The sequence below is a fragment of the Pteropus vampyrus genome, unplaced genomic scaffold (assembly GCF_000151845.1).
Source record: "Pteropus vampyrus isolate Shadow unplaced genomic scaffold, Pvam_2.0 Scaffold553, whole genome shotgun sequence".
Classification (NCBI taxonomy): Eukaryota; Metazoa; Chordata; class Mammalia; order Chiroptera; family Pteropodidae; genus Pteropus; species Pteropus vampyrus.
The window spans coordinates 646,584-665,764 of NW_011889334.1; the positions used below are offsets into that span (position 1 = coordinate 646,584).

The 19,181-nt window shown below is 38.0% G+C and overlaps 1 pseudogene; it reads right to left on the reverse strand.

Moving 5' to 3' along the window:
• Window positions 1-4,898: 4,898 nt before the first annotated feature.
• Window positions 4,899-5,014, reverse strand: LOC111733360 (annotated as a pseudogene).
• Between the last annotated feature and the right edge of the window lie 14,167 nt (window positions 5,015-19,181).

Consider the following 19,181-nt stretch of genomic DNA (forward strand, 5'->3'; position numbering starts at 1 on the left):
TCAACCCACAGGTCAGTTGTGCAAGCGGGGGTATAGAAGCAGAAAGCTTATTGTTAGAATGTTATGTTCCCATGGGTGATAGCCTATGTTCCCATGGGTGATAGCCTATGTTCCCATGGGCGACAGCCAAGCAGTAATTTTCCAGCCAGCACAATAGTAAGCATAAAAAAGGACATAGAAACCATAAAAATAAGCAGACAGAAATGAAGAATACAATAACTGAAATGAAGAATACCCTAGAAGGATTCAACAGTAGACTGGATAAAGCAGAATATTGAGTCAGCAAACTGGAAGACAAGGTAGCAGAATACACCCAATCAGAACAACAAAAAGAAAAAAGAATTTTTTTTAAAAATGAGGATAATTTAAGAGACCTCTGGGACAACATGAAGCATAACAATATCCAGGTCATAGGAGTACCTGAAGAAGAGAAATAAGAATCAAGAATTTATTTGATGAAATGACAGAAAACTTCCCTAACCTGGCAAAGGAATTAGACATAAGTTCAGGAAGCACAAAGAGTCCCATACAAGAGGAATTCAAACAGACCCACACCAAGACACATCATCATTAAAATGCCAAAGATCAAAGACAAAGAGAGAATCTTAAAAGCAGCAAGAGAAAGGCAGCTAGTTACTTACAAGGGTACCCCCATAAGAACATCTGCTTATTTTTCAGTGGAAACTTTGTAGGCTAAAAGGGACTGGCAAGAAAGAGTCAAAGTCATGAAAAACAAGAATCTACAATCACAAATACTCTACCCAGCAAGGCTTTCGATTAAAATGGAAAGTGAGATAAAGAGCTACCCAGACAGGAAAAAGCTTCAGGAATTCATCACCGACAAGCCAGTATTACAAGAAATGTTAAAAGGACTTCTGTAAAAAGAGAAGAGGTAAAAAAGAAAGTTGAAATAACAAATACAAATAATAAAATTGCAGTAACTATGCACCTAGCAGTAATCACTTTAAGTGTAAATGGACTAAATGCTCTAATCAAAGGATATAGGGTAGCCAAATAGATAAGAAAACAAGACCCATACATATGCTGTCTACAAGAAACCCATTTCAGATCAAATGACACTCACAGACTGAAAGTAAAGGGATGGAAAAAGATATTCCATGCAAATGGAAACGAAAAAAAAAAAAATGCTGGGATAGAGATACTTAGATAAAATAGACTTTAAAACAAAGGCTATAATAAGAGACAAAGAAAGGCATTACATAATGATAAAGGGATCCATAAATCAAGAGGACATAATCCTAGTAAACATATACACACCCAACATAGGAACACATACCATACATAAAGCAATTATTGACTGACATAAAAGGAGAGATCAACAGTAATACGCACATAGTAGGAGACTTTAACACCCCACTGACACCAATGGACAGATCTTCCAGGCAAAGAATCAACAAGGAATCAATGGGCCTAAAAGGCACACTAGACTAGATGGATTTAATAGATATTTTCAGAGCATTTTACCCCAAAGCAGCAAAATATACTTTCTTCTCCAGTGCACGTGGAACATTTTCCAGGATAGACCACATGTTAGGACATAAAACAAGTCTCAATAAATTTAAGAAGATTGAAATCATATCAACCGTCTTCTCCGATCACAATGGTATGGAATTAGAAATCAACTACAAGAAAAAAATTGGAAAATACACTGACACATGGAGGGTAAATAACATGCTACTAAACAATTAATGGGTTATCAATGAGATCAAGGAAGAAATCAAAGACAAAGATACCTGGAAACAAATGAAAATGAAAATACAATGACTCAAAATCAATGGGACACAGCAAAAGCAGTCCTAAGAGAAAAATTCATAGCAATACAGGCCTACCTCAAGAGACAAGAAAAAGATCAAATAAATAATCTAACTTTACACTTGAAATAACTAAAAAAAGAACAGCAAACAAAGCCCAAAGTGAAAAGACAAAGAAATAATAAAGATCAGAGCAGAAATAAATGAAATAGAGTCTAGGAAGACAATACAAAATATTAATGAAGCCAAGAACTGGTTCTTTGAAAGGATAAACAAAATTGACAGACCCTTAACCAGACTCATCAAAGAGGAAAGAGAGAGGACTCAAATAAATAAAATCAGAAACGAAAGAGGAGAAATAACCACAGACTCCACAGAAATACAATGGATTATAAGAAAATACTATGAGCAATTATATACCAACAAAATGCACAATCTGGAAGAAATGGACACATTCCTAGAAACATACACTCTCCCAAGACTGAGTCAAGAAGAAACAGAAAATCTGAACTGACTGATTACCACCAATGAAATAGAATCAGTAATCAAAAACCTCCCAAAAAACAAAAGTCCTGGACCAAATGGCTTCATAGACAAATTTTATGAAACATTCAAAGACGAATTGACACTTCTTCTTCTCAAACTAGTCCAAAAAATTCAAGAATAGGGAGGGCTCCCTAACTCCTTTTATGAGGCCTCCATTACCTTGATTCCAAAACCAGACAAAGACATGACAAAAAAAAAGAAAACTATAGGCCAAAATCTCTTATGAACATGGATGCAAAAAGCCTCAACAAAATATTAGCAAACTGATTTCAGCAATACATTAAAAACATCAACACCATATCAAGTTGGATGTATTCCTGGGATGCAATGTTGTTACAATATCCACAACTCAATCAATGTGATACACTACATTAACAGATCAAAAGAAAAAACCATATGATTATATCAATAGATGCAGAAAAAGCATTTGACAAAATCCAGCATCCATTTATGATAAAAACTCTCAGCAAAGTGGGAATAGAGGGAATATACCTCAACGTAATAAAGACCATATATGAAAAATCTACAACTAACATCATACTCGATGGAGAAAGGCTAAAAGTGTTTTCCTTAAGATCAGGAACAAGACAAAATGCCCACTTTCACCACTCCTCTTCAACACTATATTGGAAGTCTTAGCCACAGCAATCAGACAAGAAAGAGAAATAAAAGGTATCCTAATAGAAAATGAAGGAGTCAAACTTTCACTATTTGTCGATGACATAATACTATATATAGAGAACCCTAAAGATTCCGCCAAAAATTGTTAGAACTGATCAATGAATTCAGTAAAACAGCAGGGTACAAAATAAATATTCAGAAGTCAGTGACATTTTTATACAACAATGATGAACTTTTGGAAAGAGAAATTGAGAAAACAGTCCCATTTACAATTGTATCGAAAACTATAAAATACCTGGGAATCAAATTAGCCAAGGAGGTAAAAGATCTGTTCGCAGAAAATTATGTTATTGTAAAAAGAAATTGAAGAAGATACAAATAAATGGAAGCATATACCATGCTCATGAGTAGGAAGAATCAACATCATTAAAATGGCCATGCAACCCAAAGCAATCTATATATTCAATGTAATCCCTATCAAAATACCAAAGGCATTTTTCAGAGAGCTAGAACAAATAATCTTAAAATTTATGAAACCATAAAAGACCCCAATTAGCCATGGCAATCTTGAGAAAGAAGAAAAAAGTTGGAGATATCACACTACCTGATATCAAACTATACTACAAGGCTACAGTAATTAAAACAGCATGGTATTGTCATAAAAACAGATACATTGATCCATGAGACAGAATAGAGAGCCCAGAAATAAATCCATGTCTATACACGCACTTAATATATGACAAAGGAGGTAAGAATATACAATGGGGTAAAGACAGTCTCTTTAATAAGTGGTGCTGGGAAAATTGGACAGATAGATGCAAAAGAAAGAAACTGGACCATCTTCTTACACCATATACAAGAATAGACTCAAAATGGATTAAAGACTTAAATGTAAGACCTGAAATCACAAAATTTCTAGAAGAAAACATAGGCAGCAAACTCTCTGATATTATTAACAGTAATTTCTTCTCAGATATATCTCCCTGGGCAAGGGAAACAAAAGAAAAAATAAACAAGTGGGACTACACCAAACTAAAAAGTTTTTGTACAGCAAAGGAATCCACCAACAAAACAAAAAGACAACTGACTGTTTGGGAGAAGACATTTGCTAATGATACATCTGATAAGAGGTTAATATCCAAAATATATAAAGAACTCATACAGCTCAGCCACAAAAAAACAAACAACCCAATTAAAAAATGGGCAGAAGACCTGAACAGATACTTCTCCAAAGAGGAAATACAGATGGCCAATAGACATATGAAAAGATGCTCAAGGTCACTAATCAGCAGAGAAATGCAAATTAAAACCACAATGCAATATCACCTGACACCTGTCAGAATGGCTATCAACAATAAATCAAAGAACAACAAGTTGCTGGTGAGGACGTGGAGAAAAGGGAACCCTCATACATTGTTGGTGGGATTGCAAATTGGTATAGCCGCTGTGGAAAACAGTCTGGAGGTTTCTCAAAAAATTAAACATGGCTATACCTTTGACCTAGCAATTGTACTTCTGGGTATTTATCCAAAGAAAAACAAAACAGTAATTTGTAAAGATCTATGCATCCTAATATTTATGGCAGTACAATTTATAATAGCCAAGATATGGAAGCAACATAAATGCCCATCAGTAGACGATTGGATAAAGAAGTTATGGTTTATTTATGCAATAGAATATTACTCAGCCATTAAAAAAATGAAATCCTACCATTTGCAAGGACATGGATGGATCTAGAGGTAATTATGCTGAGTGAAATAAGTCAGACAGAGAAAGATAAGTACCATATGATTTCACTTATATGCAGAATCTAAGGAGCAAAAAGAACAAACTAATCAAAAATTGACTCACAAATATGGAGGACAACTTGGTGATGGACAGAGGAGATGGGGGTTGGGAGGCTGGGAAAACGAGGTGAAATTTTCTTTTTAAAAAATTTTTGTTTATTATTATTATTTATGCCTACAGCACCTGGTCTTCCTAGGTGGTCTCCCATCCAAGTACTAACCAGGCCTGACCCTGCTTAGCTTCTGAGATCAGACATCAGGCTTGTTGAGGGTGGCATGGCCGTAGACCATGGACTATGGCTCCACTGGGGCATGAACCCAGGACCTTCTGTATGTAAAGCAGACGTGCTAACTGCTATACTATGGAACCACATCCAAGGTGAAGTTTTAATGAAGTACAAATTAATAGTTGATAGATGGTCACGGGGATGGGGAGGACGGCATAGGGAATGCAGTTAGCATTAATATATTGGCTAGGGAATGCAGTTAGCACTAATATATTGGAAAACCAGAGGAGAAAAGGTGCAATTAGAGGGATCATTTTATAAACTATATAAATGTCTAACCAATGTACTGTATACTTGAAACTAATAAAAAAAACACAAAACATAAATTTATTCTCTTCTGGAGGTCAGAAATCCAAAATAAGTGTCAAGAGTTTAGCTAAGCTACTCCATGGTATTTCTGCCTCAGCATCCATTTGTTTGGCCTAGCAGTGTAAGGGGGATCTTAAACCAATACTTAGCCACCTCATGCAAGCACATTCTCTAGATAGCATACCAGAGTCACAAGAAAATGTAAATTCCTGATATGACTTCCCCAATAGCTTTTGTGATCAAGTCTCTCTTGCCTCCCAGGGCCTTCCCCTGTATGCCCCTTAGATGAGACTTCTGTGGAGCTTACCAGTACCCTATCTATTTGGTATGAATTGAACAATCTGGCTCTAGCCAAGTAACCCCAAAGCACTCCATCCATGGACCCTAATAAAGGCTCGTGCCCCAGGTTCTGCCTCTTTCTCTTTCTGCACTCTACTTAACCACCCTGTGTGGCCCTCAAGGTATGCCATGTACCTCCTTGCCACGTCCAGCAAGTGGTAAATCCTGCCACATCCAGAGCGGCCCTAGAAAATAAACCTGAGTGGGAATGGTGGGAGATTGAGAAAAGAAAGAAGACAGAAAGTGATGATCAAGAGGTTCACTGTCTACCGGTGGTGAACAATGGCCCAGTTTTATTTTTGCAAGATGCTTTTATACAAGAACATACTGGTTGGCATAAGCAGTTTCCCTTAGTCATAACAACACTGTTCCTTCTACTTTTCCCAAGCCATATCTTATCATGACCTTCAGCTTGTTTGACTGCCTGCGGCTATGTTTATATTTTCTTGTTCTCAGAAGGAGTTTGCTGAGGCAAGGTAACCCTTGGTTGCCCTCACAGGTTGCAAGGACCTTGTCAGCTTACAACCCATTCTACACCTCCTCCAAGACCCGTGAGTGATAAACTTCTTCATTTTAATTCTCTTGTGGTCTGTTGTTAAACCAAGGGTCATTTGGCATCCTGTGTTCTGCTTAACAAATGTTAATTTTACAAAGTCATAACAATGAGTCTTATAGGACTGAAATCAAGATGTCACTAGGGCTAGTTCCTTCTGGAGGCTCTGAGAGGTTGAATTCATTTCTTTGCCCTTTTCACATTTTGGTGGTCATCTATATTCCTTGACTTGTGGCTCCTTCCATCTTCAAAGTATATTACTCCAGTCTTTAATTCTCCTTTTCTGTAGTCAAATTTTCTTCTGCCTCCCTCTTGTAAGGACACTTGTGATCACATTTGGGGTTCACCTAGATAATGCAGGATAATCTTGCCACTTAATGATCCTTAGTTTAATCACATCTACACAGTCCCTTTTGTCATATAAGGAAACATTCACAAGTTCTGGGGATTAGGGCATGGCTATCTTCAAAGTCCATTATTCAGCCTACCACACTCTACCCTCTGGATCCCCCAAATTCATGCCCATCTCACATGTAAAATATATTCACCCCGCCCCAACGTTCCTAAAAGTCTCAACTCATTACAGCATCAACTCGAATTCAAGATTTCATGTATATAATATTATCTCGAAAGTCTCAAATCTCATCATCTAAATCGTTAAACCAGGCATGAGTGATCTCTGGGTGTGAGCCATCCTGGGGCAATATTCCTCTCTATATGTGGACCTGCAAAATTAGAAAAAAACTTATCGTCTCTCAAAATACAGAAGTGGGGCAGGTATACGATAATAGCTATAATAAACAATCCCATTCCAAAAGGGAGAAATGGAAGGAAGAAAGGAGTCACTGGTTTGAAGTAATTTGAAAACTGGCAGGGAAAACTCTAATGGTTTCAAGGCCCAGGAATAATCCTCTGTGGCTTGTGACTCCATCTTCTGGGTCTAAGATGCTTCCCTCAGATTCATTCTTTCTTCTTCTGGAAGGGTAGCACATATTTGCAATTGAGTAGTTTTACCAGCCTGTTTCCTACTTGTAAAATTTTGGGAGTGCAGCAGCTATCTTTTAGTTTGTCTTGTTTCTCTTTCAGTGCAAGGTGGCAGTGTTTCTGCTGATATATCATCAAAAACTTTGTGGGTCTCCTGTGTACGTTACTAAGGTTTATGCCATTAAACAAGAGGCTCCTCCATGGATATTTCCTGAATAATATCACCCCTATTTCCTGGCTTCTGTTGAAATGGCTGAGGGGATGCATGAGTCACATACCTAATCTTTTTAAAGAACTCTCCATGTGATGAAATACTCTGGCTTTTTGATCCTTTCAAGGCACTAGCCAAAGCTTGTTCAGCCACATCATTGGTTTCTCTCCAGAGCATGCTTTCTTGATAGCAAATCTGATAATTTTAGAATATTTTGCAATCTGGATATGCTGAGAAGTTCCTAAATCATTAAGTCTTGGTTCTGTTTTGGTTAACAGTTCCTCCAATTTATCTCTTTACTCTCAAACACAACAAGAAGAAAACAGGTTGCATCTTCAACACTTTGGAAATATCTTTGACTAACTATCCAAGTTTACTGCTTACAGTTTGTTTCCCACATAATTCAGCTGTTTCTGCCACTATATAGCGATTGTTCTTTTGCTAACCTCTGCTAAGATTATCCAATTTGAATGTTTCATCTGTTTACTTCTAATTCCTGTCTATTATATTCTATATCAGTGCTGTCCAATAGACCTTTCCTGTGATGATATAAACTTCTATTTACAGTCTACTACAATAGCTAAAGCTTGCAAGTGGCAATCAAGCACTTGAAATATGGCTAGTGCAACTGAGGAACTGAAATTTTAAACTTTATTTATATTAAATAGCCACATGTGGGTAGTAGCTACTTATTAGCAGTCTGTAAGGTGTCTGTGGGGAAAGATGGTTAGGCAAAGATGGTTCTATTCATCAAACCTGTTGCTTCTTTTTGATACTCGTGAAGACTACATTTAGTTAGGTGGAGTCATTCAACCGCGATCTGCCCAAAGTGTAATGGATGAATATCACCTTGGGTGATTGTAATTAAGAGAAGGTGTGCCTTCTTCATGGTCTCTCTTCATATATCAGCTGGATAGATGGAGAGGAGCCAGAGGAGGACTCTGCAGCCCTATGGTCTGAGCAGAGCCACACATTCAAGGAGCCTGTGTACTTTAGCATGAAGCAGGGCTACCTGACCTGCATTGACTTGTGACCTTTGTGAGAAACAGACCTTTATGGTATTAAGCCACAGAAAGTTTATATTGTTTGTTACCATAGTTAGCCTATTTTGACTAATGTAAGTAGAGAAATTTAGGACTAAACTGCCATTTTGACATACTTGATCCCAGAATTAAGCGCTCTGAAAGTATGGAGAGATAAACAGTTGGTCTTGGCTATAAGGGCTTCTTCTCCTCGTCTCTTGTTATAGTCTGACACTGAACTGGACTTAACTGGTCCATGGAAGAACAGCAAGGCCTCTGGACGATGTCAACCACCTTGGTCTGCAGACTTCTTAGAGCTCTGGCAGCCTTCAAGATTGTTTCCTGGGCGTGGAGATTTCTTGTTACATTTTTTGTTACACAGAAGACTAAGTGTTCCCAAATCGCCTTTGTGCCAGCTTGTAAACATGCAAAATTGTTGGGCGGGGCCTTCCTTTCACTGGAAGGCTCTTCATAGCACTCCCAGCCCTACTGGTATAGACTCTTGTCTCTATGGAATAGAGAGACTAGTGTATCCTTTGCATTTTGTGCCTCCTGTGCTTGAAAGTAACCATTGGTGAGTCTTAATATAAGTAATGTCATACGTCATACGTCACTAGCGGTGGGTGTCACTGCACTTTATATAACAGTTGCTATCCAGAGTGAGGCTCACATCATTGGTCCCAGTGTCATGGCATTTGTAAGTAGGGAAAAAGTTGACCAAGCCACACTTGGAGTGGAAGACTTCACTCACCCTGGGCACAGTGGACGTCCATTTGGCCCAGTTGGGCTGGTCAGTGACTGGATGGTAGTGGGAATCATCTCTGGAATCACTAGAGAGGCTCCTCTGGGAAGGCAGCTAAGGTAAAGGGACCTAAAACTCAGTTCTCTGATGTCTTCTTTCTAGGTGGAAGTCTTTCTAAGCCCCAAGGAGGAGAGGATAGGGAAATGAGTAGAAATAATACCAGCTGTTTCAGGAGGGAAGGTGAAATAGGCCTCCTCTGAGCCTTTGTTTGAACAGATAGAGGGAATCATTTCCTTTAGTTATAAAACCAGTCTGATTGCTTAGAATAAGAGATGAATGCCAGACTCTACTTTACTATCTTATTATTAATATTTTAAAACATATACATGCATTATATATTCTCTTGAACATGTGATATATTTCAGTTTTTAAGAGAGGGAGGAAAGAAAATGGAGAGAAGCAAGTACAGACAAAATTTTTAAGTTCTGGGAAGCAGAGAAATGAGGGGAAGGGTTGGATAAGCAAAAATCTTTGAAAAACTTAGGTATCAAATGTTTTTTTTTTTTTTAAATGGGATATATTATGTTTGTATGCTCACGAGAAGATAAAAAATATTGAAGCTGGAGATGAGATATTTATAGTTGTCTTTGAGAAAACAGAGTAGATATTAGTGAAAGTGCCGCCATGGCTCACAGAATGGTAAGGAAGTCAAGATGGTTTTGCTGCAGCAGGGCTTACCAGAAATCTGCCCATTGGAACTTCCCAGAAATCCACCTTCCTGGGTGTGGAAGAAAGCTGTTCACACCAGGCTCCAATATAAAAACCTCCCCAGGGGGATGCCTAAGAAGCTGCTGGCCACTGTTTATTGCTGACCACTGTGCAGTGCAGAAGCTGGATGCTAGGGAAGCCTCTGGTGCTTTAGAAGTGGTGCTGGAAAAGCCAGGCGCTAGTTGCAGGAGCTGGGCAAGGAACACACCAGGACTAGGAAGCAAAAAACATTTTTTCCTGCAATGATTCTTTAGTGCCCTCTACTGACACAGATTAGTGCCTTCTGGCAAAGGAAAAATAAAGGGCTCACATTAATTTTTGGAGCTGAGAAGCAATAAATCCATAACCAACACAATGGAGAATGATGAGATCAGGCTGACAACACCTAAACCTACCATCAAACTTCCTATTACTAAAAGTGGGGTCAGAGATCATGTACCTCTTCATGTGATGCAATAAGTACACTGCACCACTACAAAGGATTTCTTTTTTACCTTCAATTCTTTTATTGAAAATAATATTTTAGTTTTTCAATTATTAGTTTCAGGTGTACAACATAGTGATTAGACATTTATATAAATTACAAAGTGATCACACCAATAAATCTAGTACCTATCTGACACTGTACATAGTTATAATATTATTGACTATATTCCTTACTATACTTTATATCCCATAACTATTTTGTAACTACCCATTTGTACTTCTTAATCCTTTCTCCTTTTTTACCCACTCTCCCAACCCCGCTCCCATCTGGCAACCATCCAAATGTTCTCTGTATCTATGAGTTTGTTTCTGTTTTGTTTCTTTTGTTCTTTAGATTCCACATGTAAGTGAAATTATAGGGCATTTGTCTTTCTCTGTCTGACTTAGTCTACTCTGCACAACATCTAGGGACCATCAATGTTGTTGCATCTATGTCGTTTCATTCTTTTTCTTGGGCTGAGTAATATCGCACTGTATGTATGTACCATCTCTTCTTTATCCATTTATCCATTGATGGACACACAAGATTCCTTCATATCTTGGCTGCTGTAAATAATGCTACAATAAACATATGGATTCATATGTCCCTTGGAAGTAGTGCTTTGGGTTTCATAGGATAAATATCCAGAAGTGGGATTACCAGGTCCTTTTTTGTTTCTTGTTATAGGCTTTGTTTTAAAGTCTATTTTGTTTGGTATAAGTATTGCTACCTCAGCCTTTTCGTTTTGAAACATCATTAGTCATCCCTTTAGCTTCAGTCTGTTGTGTCTGAATCTGAAGTGAGTCTCTTGTAGACAGTATATGTAAGGGTCTTGTTTTCTTATCCATTTGACCACACTCTTTTGAGTAGATCATTTAATCCATTTATATTCAAAAGAATTATTGATAAATATGTAGGTATTGCTCTTTAATTATTCATATTTTTAATCTCTCTTTTTTTTTCTTCAAGAAGTCCTCCAACATTTCCTATAAAACTAGCTTGATGGTTGTCGGAAGCCAGCCGACCAAGTCAAACCGGGTACCTGAATGGGGGAGCGGGGACTGAGAAAAAAGAGAAGACAGACAGGGTGCAGGAGGGAGAGCAGATCTCACAACTGCCTCTCCGAGTTTATTTCTTAACCTTCTTTTAAACACAATCTGTTCCTCTGTGTATCCCAAAACAACACAAAAGTAACATCCTGAAGATCGAGGTGCAATTGACACTTCCTTTGACACTCCCTTAGGCTATACTTAATCTTCTTCTTCCTGAAATTCCACAGAACCAGCCTTTTCTTTTTTAGGCAAGCAGGCCTCCCGAGACAATCCATGCACTCTTTTAAATTTGGGGAGCTTTAGCTCCCTACAGATGGTGATGAACTCCTTTAGCTTTTCTTGTCCAGGAAGCTCTTTGTCCTTTGATTCTAAATGATAGCTTTGCTGGGTAGAGTAATCTTGATTGGAGGTCCTTGCTTTTCATCACTTTGACTATTTCCTGCCAGTCCCTTTTGACCTACAAAATATCTGCTGAAAAGCAATTGACAATCTTATGGGAGCTCCCTTGTAGGTAACCAGATGTTTTTCTCTTGACGCTTTTAAGATTCTCTTTGTCTTTAACCTTTGGCATTTTAATTAAGATGTGTCTTGGTGTGGGCCTCTTTGGGTTCATCTTGCTTGGGACTCTGCACTTCCTGGGCTTGTATGCCTATTTCCTTTGCCAGGTTAGGAAAGTTTCCATTTTAATTTCTTCAAATAGGTTTTTAATTCCTTGCTCTCTTTTCTCCTTCTGCTATCCCTATGATACAAATGTTAATACACTTGATGTTGTCACAGAGGTGCCTTAAACTATCATTTTTTTAAATTCATTTTTCTTATTGCTGTTCCAATTAGGTGTTTTCTGCTACTTTATCTTCTAAGTTGCTGATTCAATCCTCTGCTTAGTCTAATCTACTGTTGATTCTTCCTAAGGTATTATTTTTTTCAGTTATTGTATGCTTCATTTCTGACTGGTTCTTTTTAATATTTTCTATCTCTTTGTTAAAGTTCTCATGGAGTTCATCTACTCTTCCTCTAAGTTCATTGAGCATCCTTATAACCAGTGTTTTGAACTCTGCATCTGGTAAATTGCTTGTCTCCATTTTATTGAGTTCTTTTCCTGGACCTTTGTTCTGTTCTTTCATTTGGGACTTGTTTCTTTGTCTCCCCATTTTGGCTGCCTCCTTGTGTTTTATTTCTATGTATTAGGTAGAGCAGCTAGATCTCCTGGTCTTAGGGTAGTGGCCTTATGTAGTAGATGTCCTGTGGGACCCAGTGGCATAGTCTCCTTGGTCACCTGCACTGGGTGCCCCAGGTGTGTCCCTTGTGTGGGTTGTGTATGCCCTATGCTTGCAGTTGATCCTTGGTTGTCATTTGCACATCAGTGGGAGGGACTGACTCTTGGGCTAATTGGTTGTGATGACTGGCCATGACTACAGTGGAGGATCTGTTGTATAGGGGATGACCCTATGGAGCTGGATTCACTCTAGCAGGGCTTTGGTGCTTTCTCAGTCTGCCTTTTGGGTATGTCATCTTTGGATGTGGCCCTGGGTGGTACTCTGGCTCAGACCAAAGCCAGCCACTGGGTGTGCAGGCTGGGGCCTCCTGGTAGGGGCCCCGCCATAGGCCAAGTTCAGTCACAGTCTATGCCCTGCCTGGCGCCACCTGGCATGAGCCATCAAGCAATCTGCAGATGGCTGCCACCCACTCTGGGCTTGGATGTGCCTCAAGAGGCCAAGCTGCAAACCAAGGCCAGCTGCCGCTAATGCTGGGCTTGGGTCTGCTCAGCATGAGGTATAGGGCACGCTGAGGCCAGATGCTACTTGTTTAGGTTTTGTGAACCTTTAAGAGATTTTAGGAAAGTCCACAACATGAGCCATGACAGGCCTTTTGTATAGAAAATCCACTGAAAATGGCTTTGGTGGAAAGGCAAGTTGGGTGGGGTCGACTCTCAGGGAATCACCTGGGCAGAGCGACTGGTGTTAGCCTGGTTGATGGAGTCTCAGATATGATGACCGCCTGCATCTGCCTGCTGGGTGGGAGGAGGACTCAACAATGGAACAGTAGCTTCTGCCAGCCCTTCAGTCAGGGAGAAAGCTGCCTCTCCTAGAAGCAAAATCTCAAAAGATTGAGAAAATGCTCCAAGGAATAGCAGTTTTGCAGTTTATTTTATACATTAGAATAAAAGGAGAAGACGTAAGGGAGGTTACATGAAATCCATTGGTGGCAGATTAAGGAGGCAAGAGAAAGTAAATCAGGGAAATCTCTAGGAATGGATAAAAAGAAAAATGGAGAGATACATATTTCTTTTACATTGGTGTGTGTAGGATAGTTAACATTTAACATACATAGTTTACAAAGATATGTGGATAAGATAATAGTGAGGAATGTTGGAGTTGTCTCTCCCAATACCAGGATGTTTATCTCTGGAGGGCTGAAGAGATCGTTCTGACATTTTAAGTATGTTATCCTAGATTCACATCTAGAAAAACAATGCACAGGTCTTGCTCAAGGTAAAGACTAATCTATCATATAGGCCTTAGGACATAAATTCTCATTATAGCCCTCTCAGGAATTTTTATGATCAGAACATTATATGTGGTTATTTTCAGTTATTTTGTCAGCCCTGTCAAATTCACAATTTTCCCTTTTGGTCATAAATCAATTTGAAGGATGCATTGAGGACAACCTTTTGGTTACATGATGTGGTCCCACAGTGCTAGGAAGGCTTATGCCTAGGAAACCTCAGTATCAGCATTCTCTTGTTGAAATGATGGACCACTGGAGATAGGGCAAAACCACGGGAAGTGAATTAAGGCCAAATTTTCCCAAAAGGAGAAAAGGCAGGTAAATAGGAGGCAGTCAGTTCTCATAGGCCATCATTACGAAAAAGACTTCGGATCATTTCTAATCTGTGAGCTATTATGATCCAAGTTTTATTGTTTACTTTATCCTTTATCTTTTTGTATCTAGTATAATATTTATATAATGAGAATAGGAATAATAACAGTGGTCTAATAACATGTATTAAAAATATAATGTGACTGATATTAGGTAAGGAAAGCTTGACAGGAGTAAACATCTCAGCCAGCCAAAGAACCCTTTACATGTGTCATTGTATATATATATTTTTTATCAAACTAAGAATGTTTTCTTTATCTTTGTTTACTACCATCTGTACTTTGTGATAGGTTTGGCTTGATGAATGAAGAATTTTAGCTATTTTATCTAAAAGTTCTAATTTTTTTTTTTTCTGGGCAACCAGTTTTCACAGAAATAACTTCATGGGGAAGATTGAGTTCAGTCTCCCAGTACATTTGATTTTCAGTGTTAATGTGATCATGAATTTTGGCCTAACCTCAGTATTACACTATATTCATGTAGCATTTAATGTAAATTTAGTGTTATTACAATAGAAGTTACTTTTAACAACAGAAGAATCCTCTAAACCTACCTGACAAAAATGTTTAAGTCCCATGAACCATATATTATTGCTTGTTGGGGTAGATATAATAGGCCAGGTTTGTGAGTTCAGAATTTCATGTAGTTTGAGGGCATTACCATTTATCTCTTTGTTTTTTATGATCTGATAATGAGATGGGTTCCCAGTTACCATCATTTTTTAAAAAAAGATGATCCATCTACTTCCCATTGGAAGTACTCAAATGTTATTAAGAATAGTTCCTATACCAGCCAGTTGAACTATTAAAAATTTTAGTTTAAGATATAGCTGGGGTAGTTGAGCTGTTAAAATACAGCATTGTAAGTTAAATTTTTCATCTGAAAAGCCTAGGGGGACCATGAAAGTCCTATAGGTGTTTTGCCTGAGCTTCTACACCATTATAGTCAGCTGTTGTTTTATAACCATTTTAGATTCCATTTGTATTAACATGGATAACAGACCTTGTTAAGGTACCAGATTAATTAGTAAATTGGATAACTTGTAAAAGGTAATCAGACTAATGTGCCTACTTAGTCTATATCTGCTTGATACAAATGAATATATAAGGAATTTGTGTTAGCAGAAAAAGAATTCAAATCATTCTGAATTAAAATAAGGTAGTGCTTGATGGATTATTTCTATTCTTTGTGCCATTATAATTTTAGTATGATCAACTGATTTTCAAGCAGTGGGAAAGACAATAGACTATGAGTTTGAGTTACCAAAAGGATCAGAAAACATATTACTATCATAGCATTCTGTAACAGAGATCAAAACAATGTCCGTAATCCTGAAGGTAGCCAGCTAAACAAGTCATATAGTGGGTCATCTTTTCTTATCTCTTGTAGCCATTTAGCTTGTTGAGTGACATTTTTAAATCTAGTCTCTACTTCTCCTGAGATATTTATATATGTGTAACAGGTAGTGTGAGCGACAATACAAACTCCACCTCATTTGGCCAGCAAATAGTCATGGGCTATGTGATTGTCAATGACCACTCCAGCAAGAGAATCTAGAGACTTTTGTTAGGCCACAATAATCTTAGTCATCTCTTTTGCTATTTGTCTGATGGTGGTGGATAAATTTCTAATTACATCCTTATTGACATGTTCCATGGCATTCAGGATAAGTATGCTGAGTATACTTTAATACTGTCATAACTGGTCAGTATTTCCGTTTTGGCCTCTATAATCTGCACTTAATTTGGTTGAAACAACTCTTTGTTAAAATAATTTGTCTTATGGAAAGTTGGGGGGTTCTTATGAATAGATAAAAGAGCGACAAGCTGCCCCAATGAGCCAAGTCCTTTCATTTGCCAACTGTCTAAACATCCATGAGCCCATCCTTTAGTCAGGGGGTCTTCTCCTACACCTCAAATAAAAATGAATTCAGGTGGTGCACAATCCACGCCCACAGGAATATTTTTGTTTACAAATTCATTCATAGGTATGACAGAGAATCCTTTCAACCAGGGGTGAAACCATTTAGATGTTTTTCACAATCCATCAGGATGGTACTCAATATTAGGAACAAGTTTACATAATTTGGTTATATTTTTCTTTTTAATTTTGTCCTGTAGACATTTAGAGATCAAGTAAAGCAGAGATAGAAGGATTGGGTTAAATTCAAATTTGATGGAGATGGCAGGAGATAGTTACAAGTAGGGGATAGACGTCTCTGGTTCTTGAATAATGTGTACCTGAAAGGTGAAGTTGGATGTGGGTTGGTCTGAAAGACAGTGCCATTGGGAATGGTATCGAAGTCGATAACAGGAGCAACTAGTGCTAAGTGTTGGTCTCTTACTGATTTAGGAACTTGATGACATATCCAACAATTGGTTAGATTTCCTCCCTTAGCACCACTTTGGGAGAGTTTTACCAAAATAATATCTTTCCAAGCATTAGAGAAAGTAATGAGAGAGCAAGGAGAAGGGGAAGAATTTGGTTTCTTATCATGTTGACAATCTTCCTTCCAGTACAGGGTAGTCTTACAAACAAAGTTCAGCAAGAAATAAAGCCTAGAAATTTAAGAGTCTCTGTAAAGCCTGGTGTGATTCAGGCCTGGTCTAGTTTCTTGTGAACAGTTGTTTACTTTAGTTGTCACTGGCTCCTCATATTTGAGGAGTTTTGATGATCGTCGTAGGCAGAGATGAGTGTCAGAGATTGGGGTAGATGTCCATTTGGGGTCAGGTGCCCTTTATAAATGAGAAATGTGAATCCATGAGTCAACTCCTTTAAGTTTAGCTGCACATGGATTAGTTAGTATACTTGATAGGGTCCCTTCCAACAAGGTTTAAGTTCCCTTTTTTTAATTTAATGTCTCTTCCAATAAATGAAATTTCCTATTGTAAGCCATGGTTTTTGAAGTCTCACAGAAGTGCACGGTTATTAATTTATCACTTTTTAAAGTTGGTTAATGAATCCTTGACAATAATATAGAATAGCCATTCCTTTTAGTAAGGCTCATTGATATGCCCTATCATCCAGATGCATAGGGCGGTCAGTAACTATTTTATGAGAAGAAAAGCTATGTTTACCAAAAGGGGTAGATCTTAGATTGAGAAGCACTATAGGGAGAGCTTTTGACCAAGGAAGATTAAAAGCTTCTGAAGTTTTAACTAGTTGATTTTTGATTGTACTGTTGGTACATTAGACCAATCCAGAGGACTGGGGGTGATACGCGCAATTAAAATTCTGTGGAATCGGCCAAATGTTACAAATGAATTGCATTATTTGTCCAGTGAAATGAATCCCTTGGTCATTATGTAATTCAGAGGGAATTACCCAATTGGGATTTTTTTTTTCTCCAATAATTTACCTATCTTTAAGGTTAATGCTCTCCTGCATAGGAATGCCTTAACCCAGTGAGAAAACATATAAATCATAATTAATACATATTTATATCTTTGAGATGGTGACATTTGGATAAAATCCAGTTACCATACCTCAAATGGACCAAAAAGGAGTGGGAAATGTCCCTGGGACCTGTGGAGTGGTTTTCCAGGGTTATATTTTGGACAAATAGAACATATACTATACACTTTATGAGCTACAGTGGGAGGTTTCCAGTAATATTGTTTACTCTGTGAATTCATCTTTTCAGGACCCGAATGTGTTACTTCATGTACATGTTGGCGTATAGGCAGCTGAGCCCCTATAGGTAAGATTGGTTTCCCATGGGGTCCAAGCCATATCTGTTTGTCTGGGTTGAAGGTTCCCCCTTTTTGTTGTCATGTCTTCTTTTCTTCTTCTGTAGCTGTCCTTTGAAACTGTAAAAGAGTCTTTTATTGATTTAATAAGGAGCGAGGAACATTGTTGAGTTTGGATAATTTTATTGTTTAGTGTTGCCTGTTTAGCTGCAGCATCAGCTAATTGATTCCTGTTTGCTTCCATGGTGGCAGTGTTAGAATGTCCTGGAATTTTGATAATTGCCAATTGTCTTCATTGCTGTATAGCATCTAATAATTCTGTAACTTGTTTCCTATTCTTTATAGGCTGCCCGAGAAAGTTAAGAGGACTTGTTCTTTCCATAAAATTCTAGTCATAAGCTACACCAAAGGCATAGTGACTATTGGTACATATATTGGCTATTTGATCTTTGGCCAATTAACAAGCTCTAGTTAGAGTAATTAATTACAATTGTTGGGAAGATCTTATTTCAGGTGAATGAGAACTTTCCATTATATCCACCATGGAAGTTATTGCATATCCAGTTAGGTAATGTCTCTTTTAACCTTCTTAGATAAGATCCATCTGTAAACTAAATTAAGTCAGCATTATCAATAGGAGTTTCCTGTAAGTCATTCCTAGGAGCAAGAGGTGATCAGTAAGTAAAATGCAATCACGGGTTTCTTTATTCTGTAAAGAAAGTAGTAAAGTGGCTGGGTTAAAATTGTTACATCAAATTAAAGTAATATTAAGTGCAGAAAGCCAGAGTACTTCATAAGAAGCCAGATGGCTGACAAAGAAATACTGAGTGTGATGACAGTTCAGTAAAGATTCAACAGAATGAGAAATATATATGGTTAAAGGAGAGCCCATAACTATCTTGTTTGGTTGTTGGCACTAGATGGCCCTTATATGAGGAGGGAACCCTTTTGCTACTGAGTCAAATTGTTGGCTAAAATATATTTTTTAATTTATTTATTTTAATTAGTTTCAAATATACACTACATTGGTTAGACAGCTATATAGTTCATAAAATGATCCCCCGAACTGCTCCCTCTCTCCCTCCCTTGACCCTCCACCTAGCCAACATATTAATGCTAACTGCATTCCCTATGCCGTGCTCTCCATCCCCGT